General features: G+C 30.4%; 1 non-coding gene and 1 pseudogene across 1 annotated transcript; both read right to left on the reverse strand.

Annotated features, from left to right (window-relative positions):
• Positions 1-2,890: 2,890 nt before the first annotated feature.
• On the reverse strand, positions 2,891-2,997 carry LOC121209166 (small nucleolar RNA R71). Its single transcript, XR_005904283.1, has one exon. It is a non-coding gene; the product is annotated as a small nucleolar RNA R71 (small nucleolar RNA).
• A 7,128-nt stretch (positions 2,998-10,125) lies between these two features.
• LOC107897131 (serine/threonine-protein kinase STY13-like) lies at positions 10,126-17,223 on the reverse strand (annotated as a pseudogene).
• Between the last annotated feature and the right edge of the window lie 1,803 nt (positions 17,224-19,026).

The following is a 19,026-nucleotide window of genomic DNA, read 5'->3' on the forward strand; positions in this document are numbered from 1 at the left end:
TCAATTTGCTATTTGATTCATGGAAAATTATGAAATAGGTAAAAATGTACCTTAAAATAGATGCTGACAGCAGCAGTGACGTAAGTTGGAAAAATCACTAAAAATAGTAGGAGTGAAATTAAATAGTGAATAAATTATGTAATCGAATCTTGATGAGTCTATTTTGATATGAAAGAAACGAAACGACCACATGAGCCGTATTTTATGAGATGTTTAAGTTTTCGTGAAACAGGGCCAGAGCGTTTTCTGGATCCCCTGTTCTGAGTTTGAAAAATTACCATAAATTAACCAGTGACAATTAGAAGTCATGCTTTATATGTATAGATTCCTTTTTGAGTATAGTTTCATTAGAAACAAACGGCATAAGTATTGAAGCTCTGTACAGGGAGATATCTAAGTCGTAATGCATGAAGGTTAGAGCCCTGAAACAGGGGAGACTTCAACTAATAAACTGTACTAATTGGCTCGACCAAAAATTCTAGAAAAAAATTTGTAGATGGAAATATGAGTCTAGTTTCAGGAAAAATTTATGGAATCGATTTTCGAGTTTTGGAACTTGAGATATGATTTTTAAAGCGACTGTGATGCAGTTGGCTAGCTTGTCTGGAAATTTTAAAATGAACTGTGTAAGCAAATGAATTAAGTTCGTTCACACCTCGTGTTCGACTCCGGAAACGGTCTCGGGTACGGGGTGTTACACATAATATAATTAATTTTAATTTTAATCCAATTTAATTTGGGTTAAATAAATTATTATTAATTAATTATGAAAAGTGACCTAGTTGAGCTGAACCGAGAAAACTGATCCAACCGAGCACTGGACAGCCCAAAACCGTCCCACATGCTGACCCAATCAGCTTGCTTGGCTGATTATTTAAGTTGCAAAATGGCCATTGAAGACTCCTTCAAATTGCATTCAAACCTCTCCACTATTTGTGTCTTTCTAGATTTGCCCCTACCTTAAAATAGCAAGTTTGAATTCTTCAAACTTGCCACATATGTGGCCGGCCTTGGGGGGCTCTATGGCTGCTGATTTTTGCTAATTTTAGCAGCCATCTCAACCTATAAATACCCCCCTTTGCTGCTTACTTCAAACACATCTCAACTCTTCTCATCTCTTCATTTCCCTTTCATTATTCTTCATTCCCTTGCCGATTTCACCTCTTGGAAAAGAGTCATTCATCTACCATTTGGAGCAGCATTCAAGTGTTTGTAGAAGCCTCGATTCGATAAGAACAAGCGGAGAATGAGGAGTGGAGCAAACTAGTCAAGCCACAGAGAGAACCCCGGATTTGATTCTTGTTTCCTATCCTTTTAATTTTGTTGTTGTTAAGATGAACATGTCCATGAATATTTATGATGTTGAAATATTTAATTTAATTAATATGGATTAAATTTAATTCGTGTCAGGTTGATTGCATTTCGTCTACTTGATTTATTAAAATTGTGTTTGTGTTATGCCTTGGTAAGATGTTTGATTAAGTAAAACCATGACTAAGTAATTCTTGCATTACAATTGTAAGGTAACTAATGAATTAATTATTTAAATGGATTGAAATTGTAATTAATTGACACAATATTTAATTAGTGCATGTTTGATCATCTAAGGTAGTAAAGGATTAAATTAGCAATGGTATCTAACGATACATTAACCTTGCATAACTTTGCAAGATTATTTTGATTAAACTGTTTCAAGGTAAAAATACATTGTTACCTCATGTAATCTTTTATGTGCTTATGAGATTGAATTAATTGTTTGAATTGGCATAGAGATATGTACAAGAGACTGTCTTAATTTCATAAGTATTTTGTGCATTAACACATTTTCTTATTAAAAATTTTTTAATCGGTTGAATTGACATAAAGACATAGTCGAGAGATAAATGAATTTTGGGTAAGTAAGTATGTTCATAAGTTATCAATTTACTTAGTTTCCGTAAATTTATTCGTAACAATATAAACATGAGTTTAATACTTCTAAGTTAAGAAATGTAATTAATCTAACACAATTATGTCATCTTGATTAAAATCATCTTTTGAAATCGTGCATTGGAACTTTTATTTTATTTTTATTTATTTTACTTAGTTAAAATCCTAGTTTTTAATCACCTCCTCAAATAATTCTTTTCACAGTACCTGTGGGTATGATAACTCAACATTTACTTGTCACTTTATTACTCGTTGCAATTGTGTACACTTGCACATTTCCGTCGCTCCAAGTTTTTGGTGCCATTGCCGAGGACTATTTTTAAAAAGTCATTATTTGTGAATTTGTTAGTTTTGCATTTTGGTTTACTTTTCTGTTCAATTTTAACTTAATTAATTTTTCTATGATTATTACAGGTGTTTATGAGTATTCACCGAATTATATATTTACTCCCTGTAAACCCTGAGATTGAAAGAACTTTTCGATAGCGAAGAAGACAAGCAAGTCAAAGAAGGACCAAAGAGATGAACCTTGAAATTTTGAATCAAGGAAACGAAGCAAACCTTGCTCAAAATCATATCCTTATTGCTAATGATAGGGATAGAGCTCTAAGACAGTATGTCGTGGCAGTGTTTCATGATCTTAATCCGAGTATTAGGAGACCCGAAATCGAGGCACAACAATCCAAGCTGAAGCCAGTCATGTTTCAGATGCTTCAGACAGTGGGCCAATTTAGTGGAATGCCTACCGAAGATCCTCATATTCACTTAAGACTATTTATGGAGGTGAGCGATTCTTTCAAGTTAGCCGAAGTACCCGAAGATGCATTACGATTGAAGCTATTCCCATATTTGCTAAGGGACAAAGCTCGAGCCTAATTGAACTCATTGCCACCAAATTCAATTTTCACATGGCAAAAGTTAGTAGAAAGATTCCTCATATTTCCCGCCTAGCAAGAATGCTAAGTTGAGGAATAAGATCACTACTTTCCAACAAATGGATGATGAGTCCTTGTATGGGGTATGGGAAAGGTACGAAGAATTATTACGGAAGTTCCCTCATCATGGAATCCCACATTGTATCCAACTTAAGACGTTTTATAATGGTCTCAATGGCCACACAAGGATGGTAGTGGACACTTCTGCTAATGGTGCTCTCTTTTCTAAGTCTTATAATGAGGCCTATGAAATCATTGAGAGGATTGCTGTAACACCCCGTACCCGAGACCGTTGCCGGAGTCGGACACGAGGGGTTCACAGACTAAATTCGCTTACTATCGCAGTCCATTTTAAAATTTTCCAGGCAGTTGGCTAACTGCGACACTGTCACCTTAAAAATCATATCTTGAGTTTCACAACTCGAAAATCAGTTTCGTAATTTTTCTCTGAAACTAGACTCATATGCCCATCTACATATTTTTTTCTAGAATTTTTGGTCAGGCCAATTAGTACAGTTTATTAGTCAAAGTCTCCCATGTTACAGGGATCGACTACACTGACCTTTGCGCATTATGACTTGGATATCTCCCTGCACAGGGCTTCAATACTGATGCCGTTTGTTTCTATAGAAACTAGACTCATAGAGGAATCCAGAAATATATGGCATAACTCCTAATTATCTTTGGTTAATTTATAATGAATTTCAAAAGTCGGAACAGGGAATCCAGAAACCGTTCTGGCCCTGTCTCACGAGAACCTGAATATCTCTTAACAGACTATCCATATGATCATTTCGTTACTTTCCTATGAAAATAGATTCATCAAGTTTCGTTTAAATAATTTATTCACTATTTAATTCCAATCCTACTATTTTTAGTGATTTTCCAAATCTACATCACTGCTGCTGCCAGCATCTGCCTTTAAGGTAGACTTTACCTATTTCATAGTTTCCATGATTCAACTAGCCCTTTTTGCATAAATAGCACAAATCATGATAACGATTAACCATTCCATACCAAATGATTATAACATTATGCTCGAACATATATAAGCCATTTTCGCATGGCTATATACATTAACCAAAATATTCTTCCGCCACTAGTCTATTTTATACATGCCATAAGACAATCCGAAACATAGCAGTACCAAACAGTGGATAGTGATAGTGTGACTAGTTGCTGACGATCCCCGAGCCTGTAGCTTCGCAATGAGATCTATAAAACAGAGGAAACAGAGTAAACGGAGTAAGCATTACAATGCTTAGTAAGTTTTAAGCAGTGTCAACAGATAACAATCAAATTATAACATAGTTGTTCGTATTTTTATTTCACTCTTCCTTCGGGCATACCATCCCTTTACCGAATCTGCACATCTCATCATATACAATAGGCAGATAAACTTTCACATAAAAGTGAGCTCATGTGACATAGATATATCGTATGATTTCACATCACCTCTCACACTGATCCGATGTCGCATAATCATAGGAATAGTCTCATAGATTGCTCTCGTATGCATCACATAACTACCTTATGATTTAGTGCAAATCAAGCTCACATATAAACTTGGAGTACATACCTGTTTAACCTTTCGCATTGAATATATTTATAAGCAATTCTTATTACGAAGTCTTACCCGGACATAATCTCCACTCGAAGTTATCGGGTCTTCAGAGCTCGATATAGTACAAGCACGAAGCTTAAGGACATTAATTAGTGATAATATTCTCGCATAAAGCCTGCGGGGTTTTAACCCGGATATAGTACTGACACAAATGCCCTTCGGGACTTATCACATTTATGCACTTTCACATCCATCACATTGGCCACTCGGCTCTGTCACATATATACACTTTCACATTCATCACATCGGCCATTAAGCCTTATCACGCATATACACTTTCACATTCATCACATCGGCCATTAAGCCTTATCCCATATATATACACTTTCACATTCATCACATCGGCTATTAGGCCTTATCGCACATATACAATTTCACATTCATCACATCGGCCATTAAGCCTTATCACATATATATACACTTTCACATTCATCACATCGGCCATTAGGCCTTATCACAATTTAGAATTCACATATGGGTTTAATCAATAGCTTATAAGCAACTAAAACAAGTTTATCAAGGTTTACAACACAATCTCAAATTCAGCACAAGCTGTTTTTCCTGAGCAATAGTCACTAAATTATTTATAACTGGAGCTACAAAACTCCAAATCACTTTCCGTAAATTTTTCCTGAATATAGACTCGTATGTCTTCCATCCATAAAATTTCCAGAATTTTAGGTTTGGCCAATCAATACCAGATTTTTCTTAAAGTTTCCCCTGTTTCACTGCTTGACTAATCTGACCACTCTTCACTACGAATCAAATTTCTCATTATCAGAAATTCCTTTGCTTACACGGTTTCTTTTATAAGAAACTAGACTCATTAAGATTTAATTTCATGTCTCATTCAGCCTCTAATTCAAATCCATGAATTTATGGTGATTTTCTGAATTCATGTTACTGCTGCTGTCCTGAGCAGGTTTATCACAATTTTACTCTTCTGACATATCCTTTCAGCACTTCATAATATCATATCCATTTGGCAACATATCATATCAATAACTTACCTATACTTCATAATAACCATTAGGCTATATGCATAAAGATTTACAATAGAGTTATGATTCTTTTAATATGTGCTTAACATATCATACTCAATCACATTATAGGCTTTAATACTTAAAACTTACCTCGATCGCTAATGTACGTCAATTCCGACTATTCGACCAATTTCCCTTTTTCCACGATCCGACTTTGTTTCCTTGAGTTCTTGAGCTAAATAAATGCAAATAGATTTGTTTAATATCTTAACCAATATTGTTTACTTATTATTCACATTCGGCAATCACATAACAAATTCAATATGTATTATAATTTATAAATATGCCATGATTCAAATTTCGTACATATTTATAACCGAAAATGGCAAGAACTTATCAAGCCATGATAGTCACTTATAACTCAACTCAAAATGATCATAAAACCCTAATAACCGATCATTCAACTTATACTAGTTTCGCATACACAAGCAAAACTCGCATAGTTTAGCTTGTTTTCTTATACACTAGTTTAACCACTACGATTATTACCAAATAAATCACATTCAATTAACACTACCCATTTACATATACATCAACTATCAAATTCTCACTCCTTAGCTAATGCCGAATGCTTATATAAGCCCTAAGTCATATTTACACATTTATCAACTTTCCAATTCAACTTAATACCAAAAATTAATGTCATTTAAATAGCCAACACCAAAATATTTGTTCAAAAGGACCTAGCCAAACACCTCACTTAGTTAAAAGTTCCACACAAAACACTAATAGCCAACTCAATTTCATCCTTAATATTTCTTATAACAAAATTTATCAAAATTCAATAAGAAATACATTAAATTCCATGACCGAATTTGCATTTCACCATAATAGCCACTTGCCATAAAACAATTAAGCCACAATCATTTAATTTACCTAGCTTAGACTTAGATTAATAATTATCTAAATTATTTAAACATTCAACACAACCTCTCCTTTAATTAAGCACATATTCGACAAGGAAAAATGGTAATTTAGCAAACCTTAGTTTAACATATAATTTGTTTATAACACATTTTAAGCCTTCTTTTCATGCCGTCAACTCAAAACACATACATTACTCAAATATAACCAAGTTCATATTCAGCAATAGCATCCAACATGATAGCCGATTCTTCCCACTTAGCATCTAATGCATACATATGATCATTTGTTTGGCTCAAACGCCCATCCACCATGATTCGTCCAAATTAATATGAAACAACAGCCATATTCTTTATTGACTATTATGGCCGAAAGCTTTATTCATTCCCAAAATCAAATTTTAACATGGGTCAAATAAAGAAGTTGGTAACTAACTCAAAAATTAACTAAACTTTTTACCTTAGTTTAAGCCTAGGATGACCGAGTGGTGTTTCTCCCCTATTCTTCCTTCACATTCGGCTTAGAAGAAACAAAGATGAACACTTAGTTTTCTTCACCCATTTCCCCCCCTTCTCAAGCTTCAAGTGACCGAATGTTTTTGCCCCAATTCTTTCTTTCAATTCGGCCAAGAAGACAAAGATGAAGCTTTGTCTTCATTACTTTTCTTTTTATTCTTTCTTTAATCTATTTCCTTTCTTTTGCATAAAATAATGGCCATTTAATTAAGATTTAATACATATTATATATATATGACCATCATGGCCGGCCACCACTTAAAATAAAAGGGGTATTTGACATGCAAGTACAACTATTTGCAACATGCATAAATGGGCCACCTTACATTAGCCTAGCACATTTCTAAATTTTCTCACATAAGTCCTATTTAATAAAATTTCACTTACAATTTATAAAATTCAACCATGAAATTTTCACACATGCATATATACATATTCTAGACAATAAATATCACATTCAAACATTTCGGTGACTCGGTTTAGCGGTCCCGAAACCACTTCCCGACTAGGGTCAATTTAGGGGTGTCACAATTGCCAGCAACAATTATCAATTGCCAACCAATTGAGCAGCGTCAGGAAGATGAGTCACTGGAATACATAAAGTAGACGCTCTTACTTCACTCGCATCTCAAGTATCCTCAATATCCTCAACGCTTAAAAATTTTACCATTAATAGGTTTAATACTTTTATAGCACAGCCACCGAATCAATTTGAAAATGCTTTAAAATGCCTTACCTGAGGCCTGACCCTTTTTTAAACGGGCCTTATTTTTTGGTCCAAGTCTATTTTTCGGGCCTATATTTTTGCCCAAACCCTCTCACATTTCGAGCGGGCCGAGTGGCTCGACCCATGATTAGCTCTAATACGGAGGTACCCGAACTTGGAAACTTGTACCTACTTGTTATGTAAACTTTTTTTGGACCTAACTAGTGCCTAAACTTGGAAACCGTAAGCCAATTTAGTACTTTTTTTTAGATACTTGACTAACACTATTAAGTTTTTAATTTCTACCAATCAGATTACACCACGTGTATAAAAGGCCAATCATATTATGCCACATGTATAGTGGGCCAATTAGGCGACTGAATCGAGTATAGGGTGCTACATGAAGGGTGTTACAAATTCCTCTACTAAGTTGGCTTTCTATCTTGTTAGCTTTTGACGTGCTAAATGCACGCAACTTGAAATGGTAGATGTGACTAGCATGTTTGTGTGTTTTGGCTGTTCACATGTTATGCTTGAAATATCTATTTTTTTTATCAATTTATTAACCTTCGATTAGAAGGTTATAATTCTTGGAACTCACTATGTACAATTTGAACTTACCCAGTTTCCTTCATTCTTTTGTCAGGTACCTTAGGTCACATTTTGAACTTAAAAAAAAAGGACTCAGCCAGACTGCAGCCTCATTTGTCAGCCACTTCTTTGTTTAAATTTTGTAACATGTACATATTGGGGTAGTTCGTAGGTTTGGCCAACTTATAGTTTTATTTTATACTTTGATGAATCTGGTTCTCACCCAAGTTTAGTTTTCTTTTGTATAAGATGTTCAAATGTGGCACTTCGCTGAACATCAAATTTCATTCTATAATTGATATTACGTATTCATGTTATTGCTTTTGGCTTGTGCCACAAATTCAAGTTCACTAAGCATCATTCATGACTTGATCACTTTTACCATTTATCTATATAACTTGAGAAATGAAACCTTGATTTCCTTTTTTTGCGTATCGACCTCAATTATTCCAATACCACCACAGTTTATCGGTCGAATTGTCGGACAAAAGGGTGTTACAACTCTAGTAAATAAACTTGAATACACGGGTAACTACACCACACCAAAAAGCATTGTAGTGCTAAACAGAGAGCACAAGAGTGCTAAGTAGAGAGCACCGAAGTGCTGAACAGAGAGGACAAAAGTGTTAAACCTGTACAAGCGCACAACTAACCCTATTGATATGTCAATCATATCCTAATCGTTTACTAAGTTCACGTGGGAATTAACAATGTATTCGTAACATTTAAGTCACTGTAGTATCATCATATACATATCATCCCATCATAAAATATTTATTTACAATTTAGCCCATGTCACAGCTTTTTGTACCAAATTGTAACAAATTCAAAATTACATTTACACACAAACAATTTAATAATTCAAACATATTTTATATCAATATTACATATAATTACACCATATGAACTTACCTGATAAAAACTGCAATAACAAGATCTCCGGGACTAATATGCAATTTTTCCTTTTCCTTGATTATTTTTCGGTTGGTTCAGTTCCCGATCTATAATAATAATTCATTTCAATTATCAATTCCAAATAATTTATAACATTCTATTTTATGCATATGATAGTTCAATTTCATTTTTCGTATGTTCCCTAAATTTTGCATTTTATTCAATTTAATTCCTAAAATTGAAATTGTTATAACTTTTAAGTTTGAGCTTCAGTTTTGAAATCGATCTCAATTTCATCCTTCTACAGCTCTTTAATATCTAAAATTACAGAAATTAAACATCAATTTCAATTTCTTTATACATTATTCCCTATGTTCAAAATTAACAACTTTCACTTTACAAATTAATCATTTTTCACTTTTAGGCTTAAAATCTAAAAAATTAACACAAAATTCAACAAGCATTCAACAATGGAAAGTTTTAAAAACCTTAATAGTTTTATAAATTGATACACGAGCTAGTTAAATCAAGCTCTCGAAACCTTAAAAACATATAAATTACAATAAACAAACTTAAAATGGCTTACAAATTAGAGACCGAAACATTGAGTTCCCAAAATTATTTTTCTCTAGGTTTTCTTTTGTGTTTCGGTTGGAGAAGAAGGAAAACAAAGATGATAAGTATTACCACCCTTATATGCTTTGATTAAGGTTAATTAATCTTGTTTAATTTAACTTAAAACATGATTAACTCAACCTAATAAAACTATTAATAAAACATAGTGGACTCCACCATCAAATTCCACTATCTATAATAGAATAATGGTTCAATTGCTATTTTGACCCTTAAGATACTTAAAAATCTATAGTGACTTTCTTTTACCACTTTTACAATTTAATCCTTATACCATAATTAACTATTCAATTGACAAAATTAATGGATTAAGCTTTATTTAAACTTTATACTAGCTCGTAAATATTAAATAATAAAATTTACAAACTTACTCATCAAAAATAAGATTTCAAAACTACAATTTTTGATACCACTGACAAATGGATTGTTACAATAAAAGTTCTTCCTCATCAATAGAAAGGAAGGAAGAGAATAACCAGCAGGAACATTGCTTAGATCACAATTTGAGCACCATCCAACCACCAAGACAAATGGGTCTCTGCAACTTCTCAATGTGAACCGCCATATCAAGCAACTCCCATAATTTTGTGTTGAAACAATTTTCATTTTCATTTAACATGCTTTCAATTTTCAAAAATTAAAAAAATTATTTTTAAAAATAAAAAAATAGCATAAAAGTAGAAAAAAAATTTCTCAAAAAATTTCCAAAAACAATTTTTAAAATTTAATATCATTGTTAAAATCATATTAAATATCATGTAAATATTTGAATTTTAACGAGTAACCTGAACTATCTTACTAAGAAAGTATTTTAAGCAAATGAATTTGTTTTTTATTAAGAAAATGCTACTAGAGTTTTATTTATTACTTTTAGAGAAAGAGTTTTTGGTAGTAATTACGTAGAACAACAATCAAATTGAAAGTAGGTCATTAATTGAATATCAATGGGGCAGTTAAACTTAAAAATGTGGGAGTTACACAATACATACTAAGAACTTATCGTATAGGACCCCATTTTTAAATCCAAGAGTATAAATAAAATACAGTAAAATAGTGGTTAAAATATATCATAAGTCTTTGTACTTTTAAAAATTTAAAATTTAGTTCTTATACTATTATTTTTAAGAATTTAAAATTTAGTTCTTATACCATTATTTTTAAAAATTTAATTTTCTATTTTTTTATATTTCAAAATTTAGATCATATTGTTAACAATAGTACAATTATTGTTTTTAAAATTTAGATTCATTGCAACATCATTTTTTAGTTGCATGACTAATAAATGAGTACTTTTTTTCAAAACATCACACTACAAAATTTAACCAAAAAAATGTATTAGTGTTAACAGTTAAACTTGAATTTCGAAATTTAAAAAATAGAGGGACGAAATTCCTAAAAATAAAAGTATATGAACTAAATTTTAAATTTGTGAAGAGTATAAGGACTTATGATATATTTTAACCTAAAATGGAATAGAATAGAATCATGGACCACGAGTAGGGAGCAAACAGAAGCAAGTTGGCGTATGGTCATCGGGTATCATCCCTCCTCCCTTGCTTGTATTAACAGCTTCTAGCATTCTCACTACCTCATCCATTTCAGGACGTTTCTTTGGATTCGCATCCCAGCATTTCCGCATGATGCTTGCTAAAGAATTCGGGCAGCACCTCGGGATCTCAGGTCGTAAATTCTGGTAATAAACCATGTATAGCGCTTAGCTTAACTCCCAAGATAGATTCAATCGTTTAATGAACAATGTGAGCACATATAGAGCATAACACACATGCATACTAACCTGTCGAGCAACAGCAGATGACACATCGACAAAGCTAAGATCTGGATAAGGCATATCACAGCAATAAATCTCCCACAAACAAATGCCAAAGCTGTAGACATCACATATCCTGTTGTAGGGCTTGCCGTCAAGAACCTACAAAATGATTGGGTTAGCTTTCGGGTTTAACATGGAATGCAAAGGACCGGAGGTGTTTTGAAAAGTCCGCATTTCCTCTCTTCTTAAGTTTTCATAGCAAAGTTGAAAACCAATTTGAGTCTTCATTTCTATTGGAAACTAATAGTATTACGTGTTCACTAAGAGAGACCCCACAGGTATCAAGTGGATGCATCATCTATAATTCCGTTGGTGTATCATTTTCGACAAAATAAAAATAGAATGGATTAATATTTGTTTTGGATTTAGAATCATACTTAAATTATCATTTTGGTATTTGTGCTAATTCTTTTTTCTATGCATTTTGGCCTTTATACTTTCATTCTCTACATCCCATTACCAACTTATATATTTTCTGTTAAAAAAAGTTAAATCATCCAATGATGCATTGCCACACGTCAATTAAATAAAAGAATGTCTTATTTTTTAAAAAATATTAGATATTTTAAATAATCATAAAAAAAAGAAAATCTAAAGCTTGGAAAATTATTAAAAAATTAAAAAATCATAATCTATTTTTTGAAAATTGTAAAAAAATATTTTTAAAATTATAAGTAAGAAAAATTTTAAACCAATTTTAAAATTTTCATAAAATTTTTAAAATATTTTGTTTGGAATTCTAGGTTTTTAGAAATTCTTAAAATTTTATGAAAATTTTAAATAACTTTATGATATAATTTTAAAATTTTCAAATATTTTTTTTACATTTTTAATGAAATATTTTATATTTTAAAGGAATTTTGAGGTTTTTAGCAAAAAAAACCATAAAATTATTTAAAAATTAACTCACTAGGATAAATGTAATTAAATAATGTCGCATAGAAACATATAAGAAGTTTTCTCTTTGTATGGCTTGAGAAAAATAATTAATTAAAAGTTATGTATATATGAAATTATAATGTATGGAATAATTAGAATGTCCAATGGATCCATGAATAAACTAATCAACTAGACCCTAAACCTCATCTTCTTTTGGGAAAAAGGAAAAAATATTCGAACTCTCATAACTTAAATCAAATGCTCAAAAAAATTCTTTTAGCCTTCTTTTATTGAGGGGTCTCTAATCTCTTATTAATGAATTTTATGATATTTTTAATTAAAAAACTCACAATTCCTTTAAAATATAAATAATTTTATTAAAAATTTAAGAAATCCATAGAATTTTTAAAAAATATCATAAAATTATTAAAATTTTAATAAAATTATAAGGTTTTATAAATATATATATATATATATATATAGAAATAGAATTCTAAACCAACAATTTTTTAAAATTTTTTAAAATTTTATAAATTTTTAATTGTTTTTAAGTTTCGCTGCATTTTTTTAAATATTTTTTTTACAATTTTCAAAAATTGATTAAGTTTTTTATTTTTAATAATTTTAATTTTGAGGGGAGCACCAAATTTTTTATGATTTTTTTATTTTTTAAAAATATTTTCCGATATTTTTTAATATTTAAGATTTTTTTAAACTTTCATTGATACGTAGCAGTGTGTCATTGGAGGTTTTAATTTTAATTTTTAATGAAAATATATAGATGGGTAACGGGTATACAAAATGAAAATATTTTCTGATATTTTTTAATATTTAAGATTTTTTTTTAACTTCCATTGATACGTAGCAGTGTGTCATTGGAGGTTTTAATTTTAATTTTTAATGAAAATATATAGATGGGTAACGGGTATACAAAATGAAAAATATTTTCTGATATTTTTTAATATTTAAGATTTTTTTTAACTTTCATTGATACGTAGCAGTGTGTCATTGGAGGTTTTAATTTTAATTTTTAATTCATATAGATGGGTAACGGGTATACAAAATGAAAATATAATCATCAAATTGATAAGTAAAATAGAGTAAAGGAGCTAAACTAATAAAAATAGTACATGTATCAAAATGATTAAGTAAAATATAAATTATGTGTATATGTATAGAATAGTAATTAAAATTTTGATTAGACATCTATTTAGTACGGATTTAAATTGTGTTACCACAATTAAATACTTTAAATTATATAAATAAAATAAAATTTATTTAGATTATATGTTCCCGTAATAATGATGATTTTAGCTATTATTCTTTGTATTTATAGTCTTTTATTTTTAATTAAATTCAATAAATTTTTATACAATTTAGTGGTTTCAATAAAAATTGCTTTAGATATTTGATATGGTAGCCCTCTGTAGTGATATATCTATATTTCATTGCTCATGTGAAAATATATTATCTTATATAGAACATTATTAAATAATTAAAATTTTAAAAAATTAAAACTTCTAAAAGATAAAAATAAAAAAATAAAACAATTATTTAAAGAAGTTAAAAGAATAAGGTTATAAAAAATTTTAAAAATTATAAAATAATTTATACAATTTTAATTATATAATATATAAAATATTTTTTTGTTTTTAGTCTTCTATAAAAATCAAACATAAAAAGATACTCAAGACAAAAGAACATAAGACACTGACTCTCTGATAACACAATCATATCCAATGTCTTTTCAAACACTTTGGCTCAATTCACTATTGAGGTTGGCGGTTTTAAATTCAAACCAAGATGTGAAACGTGAAACCAGAAACAACTATCTTTTTAAATTAGAATTTTAGCCAAATTTACTTTTCTAACATATCTTTATTAAAATTTTTTATTTCATAACATAATATTTAAAATAGATATTTCATTTTCAAAAACACCTCTTGAGAATCATAATAAACATTATTAAATTTTTTAAAAATACTTTTCCATAACCTTTCAACTTTGATACAAATTGTACATTTTTAAGCACCTTAGATTTAATATTCAAAATGTAAAGCTCATCTTTGATACAATAGGACAGTTAATAATTACCACAAATTGGATTCAGATATAGAGTATTCAAAATAGATAGCATAAACTATAAAAAATATATATTATAATTAAAATTAAATAATTTTTTTATAATTTTTCAAAAATTTTAATATTTTTAGAATTTATTTTGCTTTCTTAAAATTATTTTAGAATGTTTTAAAGAAAATTTGTATTTTTATTAAAAATTGAAAAACTTGATAGTCTTTTGAATTTTTTTTATGTTTGTATGATTTTTTTTATTTTTTATTGTATCCTAAGACTAAATAATTACATGTCGGTAATAACATACACGGTGAATACTTTCAGAAAAAGTTAAAGAATTAATTGTTGTAAATCAATCTGAAACAGTTGTGCAATACGTTATGATTATATTTGAGATTTATAAAATCATACCTCTGGGGCCATGTATCCAAGAGTACCAGTTTCACCAGTCATGTCCCTTGATTCTGAGCTTCAACACGAGCAACACCAAAATCAGCAATTTTGAGATTCCTGTGAGCATCGAGTAACATGTTTTCTGTTTTGACATCACGATGTACAATTCTTTTCGAGTGTAGGTAGCTCAGACTGCACTACGCAAAAAGTATATATGATGTCATGACAAGACATTTATTTACAGATTATCCAAACCAAGTATAGGAGGCATCCATTTACCCTCTAGAGAGGTCCAGAGCAAGCTTGATCACAACCTTAAAGGCAAGTTTCTTTCGCCTATTTCTTATCAAGTATTGTTTTAGTGTGCCACCAGGGAGTTACTCCACGACAACACAACACGCTCTAGAAGGCATGGAACTGTGGTTGTCAGCTGAAGCATTTTGTGAAGGAATTCTGAGGTTTGAAGTTCCCATTGAGGCCCCCACAAACTGTAACCATAATTTAAAAGCATATATATACAACAGAAATTTGTCAAAAGAAAAGGAAGACAACAGTAAGGTTTTCACTGTCCTCATGATATCAACAACTAAACATTTCAAAGAAGAAGAAAAAACTCGACCTTTGTAACATTAGGAGGTCAAGCTTTTGCCAAACAGCAACCTCTTGCCGAAATGATGCTCGCAGGGCAGCAATTCCAGCAGTTGCGCCAATACCATCCTCTCCCCAGTCCAACAGCTTAACTAGAATATCAACATCACAATCAAGTGAGACTTTGCAATGAAAAAAGTGCTGAAGGCTATTAATTCTCACAAGAAACTAAGTAACATAAGCTTCCATTTATTACAAATAATCTTCCAAATTTTCTCCATTATATCAGCTCAATATTAACCTTTCTACTCAGTCCGAAATCCACCATACACAATTTGATGTGCAAATTTTAAAGTACCACAATGTGCTGATGTAGACTTTAATTTGAGTTAGTTGACTTTTATTTGTGTAACTGATTATACTGTAATAATTTAATTTATTGATTTAAAATTTGTATTTGTATCTCGATTATACCATTACTGTTAAAATTAAAAAAAAAAAAACCTTACTATATTTAAAAGGTCATGGTACCTCTAGTCGTTTTTTTTTTCTATTGTATAGTTTTTAATTCAGCAAAAGGCTCAACGCACGCTAAATTATCATAGAAATTAAGAATGCATTCTTATTCTCAGATGCCTAATGAGTAAGCAGCCTGTAACCAAAACTAATTCATGTTTATTCCAACAAAAATAAAAGATGGGTTCCAAAACACGTATCGTCTCTATCTTCTAGCAAAAGAAGAAGCAAATAGTAGGATTTAAGGAAAGGGTAAACGAGAAGTACCAGCAACATCTTGATTATCGTAAGTGGCTCGATACACAGTCCCATAGGTTCCATGAGCCACAACGTGTCTTAAATCCAGCTTAGCCAAATCAATCTCCCACTCCTCTGCTGGCCTTTGGTTATCAACGTTTCTAGACCAAACCCGGCTCAGGTGCTTCTCCAGCTGTATGTCTAAGCTTTTTAAATCAATTTTATCAGCTCTAAAAATCATATCTTTGCTACTAAAACTTCCAGTACTCTTCAGCTTAGGATTCCTGCCTCCTCCCTGATCATCTGATTTTTTTGGTGTCCTGACACCACCACCTTCGTCTCCACTTTTCAAATCCATATTTATAGTATGTCCAAAATCAAAATCCAACCAAAACCTAACTAAAACCTATGTTTGTTAACTTAAATTAACGGAACTCAAGTACAATAAATATGCGAATTTCTCCGGCTAAGGACTAAAAGAACCAACAAAGTAGATCAATTATCAATCGAATGAAAACAAGTAAACCTATGTTAAATAATTACAAATAGAAAAGAAAAAAAATTCAAAGAACGACCCAGTTTCCGCCATTAGCTGACGAGCCCAGTGACCCAGAGTTTTTTTATCTTTATTATTTAAAAGAGTTATATAGGCGAAAAGCTGGGCTTTGAATTAAATTCTATAAAATGGAAGAAGAGGGAGAAAACATAAAGTAGGTGGTGGTGTCGTTGAATTGACCTTTTTTTAGAGATGTAAAATTGAACTCTTCCAAGAATTAAAAGATGAAAAAAATGCCATTGAAGAGCAAAAAAAAAAAAAAGAAAAAGAAAAGAGAAATAGGAAAAAGTTGTGGGCTAAAAAAAGGATGGATTTTCTAAGGAGGAGATTAATAAAAGGAAGCAAGTAACCAAGGAATTAATTGGAGTTGGCGAAGAAGATTGGGTTTTGTTTCTGGAAGATAGAAAAGCGCGGGGGTTGTGTCCTTTTGTTTTCTCTGAAGCCAATGAGATTGCTTAATAAATAAATAAAACAGCTAAAGAACAAAATTACTATCTTCTATATGTCTGTTCTGTTTCCTTAACGGAATCAATATCGGTTATGCTTTGCTTTCTGTTTTTAGAATTTCAACCAGCTCTCGTGTTATTACTTAATGAAATGAAATGAAAGAATAAACTAAAGAAAATAAATTTATATGAAGAAACAATACTATATAAAGATAAATTACATAACTTTTTATTTATTATTTTATTCCTCATGTTTCTATTTATAAATTGAGGTTTAATTACAATCTAATAATTTCATAATTTCGTTAAGGTTAGGTTATTATTTTCAGAGTTATTGACATTTATAAAATATTGTTTATAATACTCCTCTTTGAATGTTTATTAACAAATAATGAATATGTCTCGTTAAAACTTTACTAAAAAAAATTCAATGGAAAAATATTGTTAGTGAAGGAAAAATAGTACAATATTCATATTACAGGCATTGACAAACCTATCTCATTAAAAACCTTACATGTAAAACCCAATTAGATAAAATCTCGTAAAAGAAAAAAGAGCACACTGCGTATTTTACTCCCCTTATTTGAACATCACATTATAATTTAATATTAAGACGTTCCATATTATTTATCAATAGTAAATCATCAACATATACAACAAATTTTGTTGATGCGTATCAATATAGCAATAAAATTAAATTGTATTCTCATACTTTAGATGTTGCCAACAACTTTACAAACAATGATGTATTGTATCATTTACTATTACCGAGACAATGAGTGCATTGGGCACATAAAGAAATGTACTTCAAGACCATCATTTTATAACATTATTGTTTGAACATTTGTATTCCTTTTTAATATCTTCAATCTACATGAAAGTTAACCTGATTAATTTTGATTATATAAACACTATTGGATACTTAATAAGAATTTTTTATAATGTTATTGTATAACAATTTGTCCTTATTAAACACCCAGTCTTTAATTTGAGACAAAATTTAATTTTTAGATATACTTTCATTATAAAATTTATCTATCAAATAATTATTTATCTTTGAAATTCTTCAAGAACTCCACTAATATTTGATACATTAATATTAGCAATAATGATAATAACCTATATATGTATAAATATATTAATTAATAAAAACATGTGAACAAACTCATATTCACATTTAATGATTTCCCCAAAATTGAAGTTTTATGCTTCAGGCATCAATCTTTTAGGGATTTTCGTTTTTTTAATAATATTATCAAATAAGTTTTATCAACTGAATACAAATTGACTAAACGTAAATAAATGACTTTTTTTAGTGCTAGACTATTGCATCCATTGCAAATTAACCATTTTTCATAACCAAAATCAAGTGTGTAACACCTTATACCCAGCCTGGTCGCCAAGCCCGAATATTAGGATGCCACACCACCGTCTCATGTCATACTCATAGTAAATTATCACATTATTAATAAATCATCCTCTTTATCAGTGATCTTATAAATTTTTAGTCAAACTTGTATCAATCATCATTAGAACATGCCAAACATACTTTAAATAAAATTATAATAATAATAATTAAACATGCATTTAGGTCACTTAACAAAATTACCAAAGCAAGTCATGTAGGTATCGATACTAGGACAAGGGTATCAATATTTCCTTGCACGGTATTGATACTGTATGGAAAATCAATACCCAAAATTGCTTACTATTTCTCGCTTAAAAACCCAAACCTCAAAAATTATCGGTACCTCTCCCAAAGTATCGATA

The sequence above is a fragment of the Gossypium hirsutum genome, chromosome A10, assembly GCF_007990345.1.
Source record: "Gossypium hirsutum isolate 1008001.06 chromosome A10, Gossypium_hirsutum_v2.1, whole genome shotgun sequence".
In the NCBI taxonomy this organism is placed as follows: Eukaryota; Viridiplantae; Streptophyta; class Magnoliopsida; order Malvales; family Malvaceae; genus Gossypium; species Gossypium hirsutum.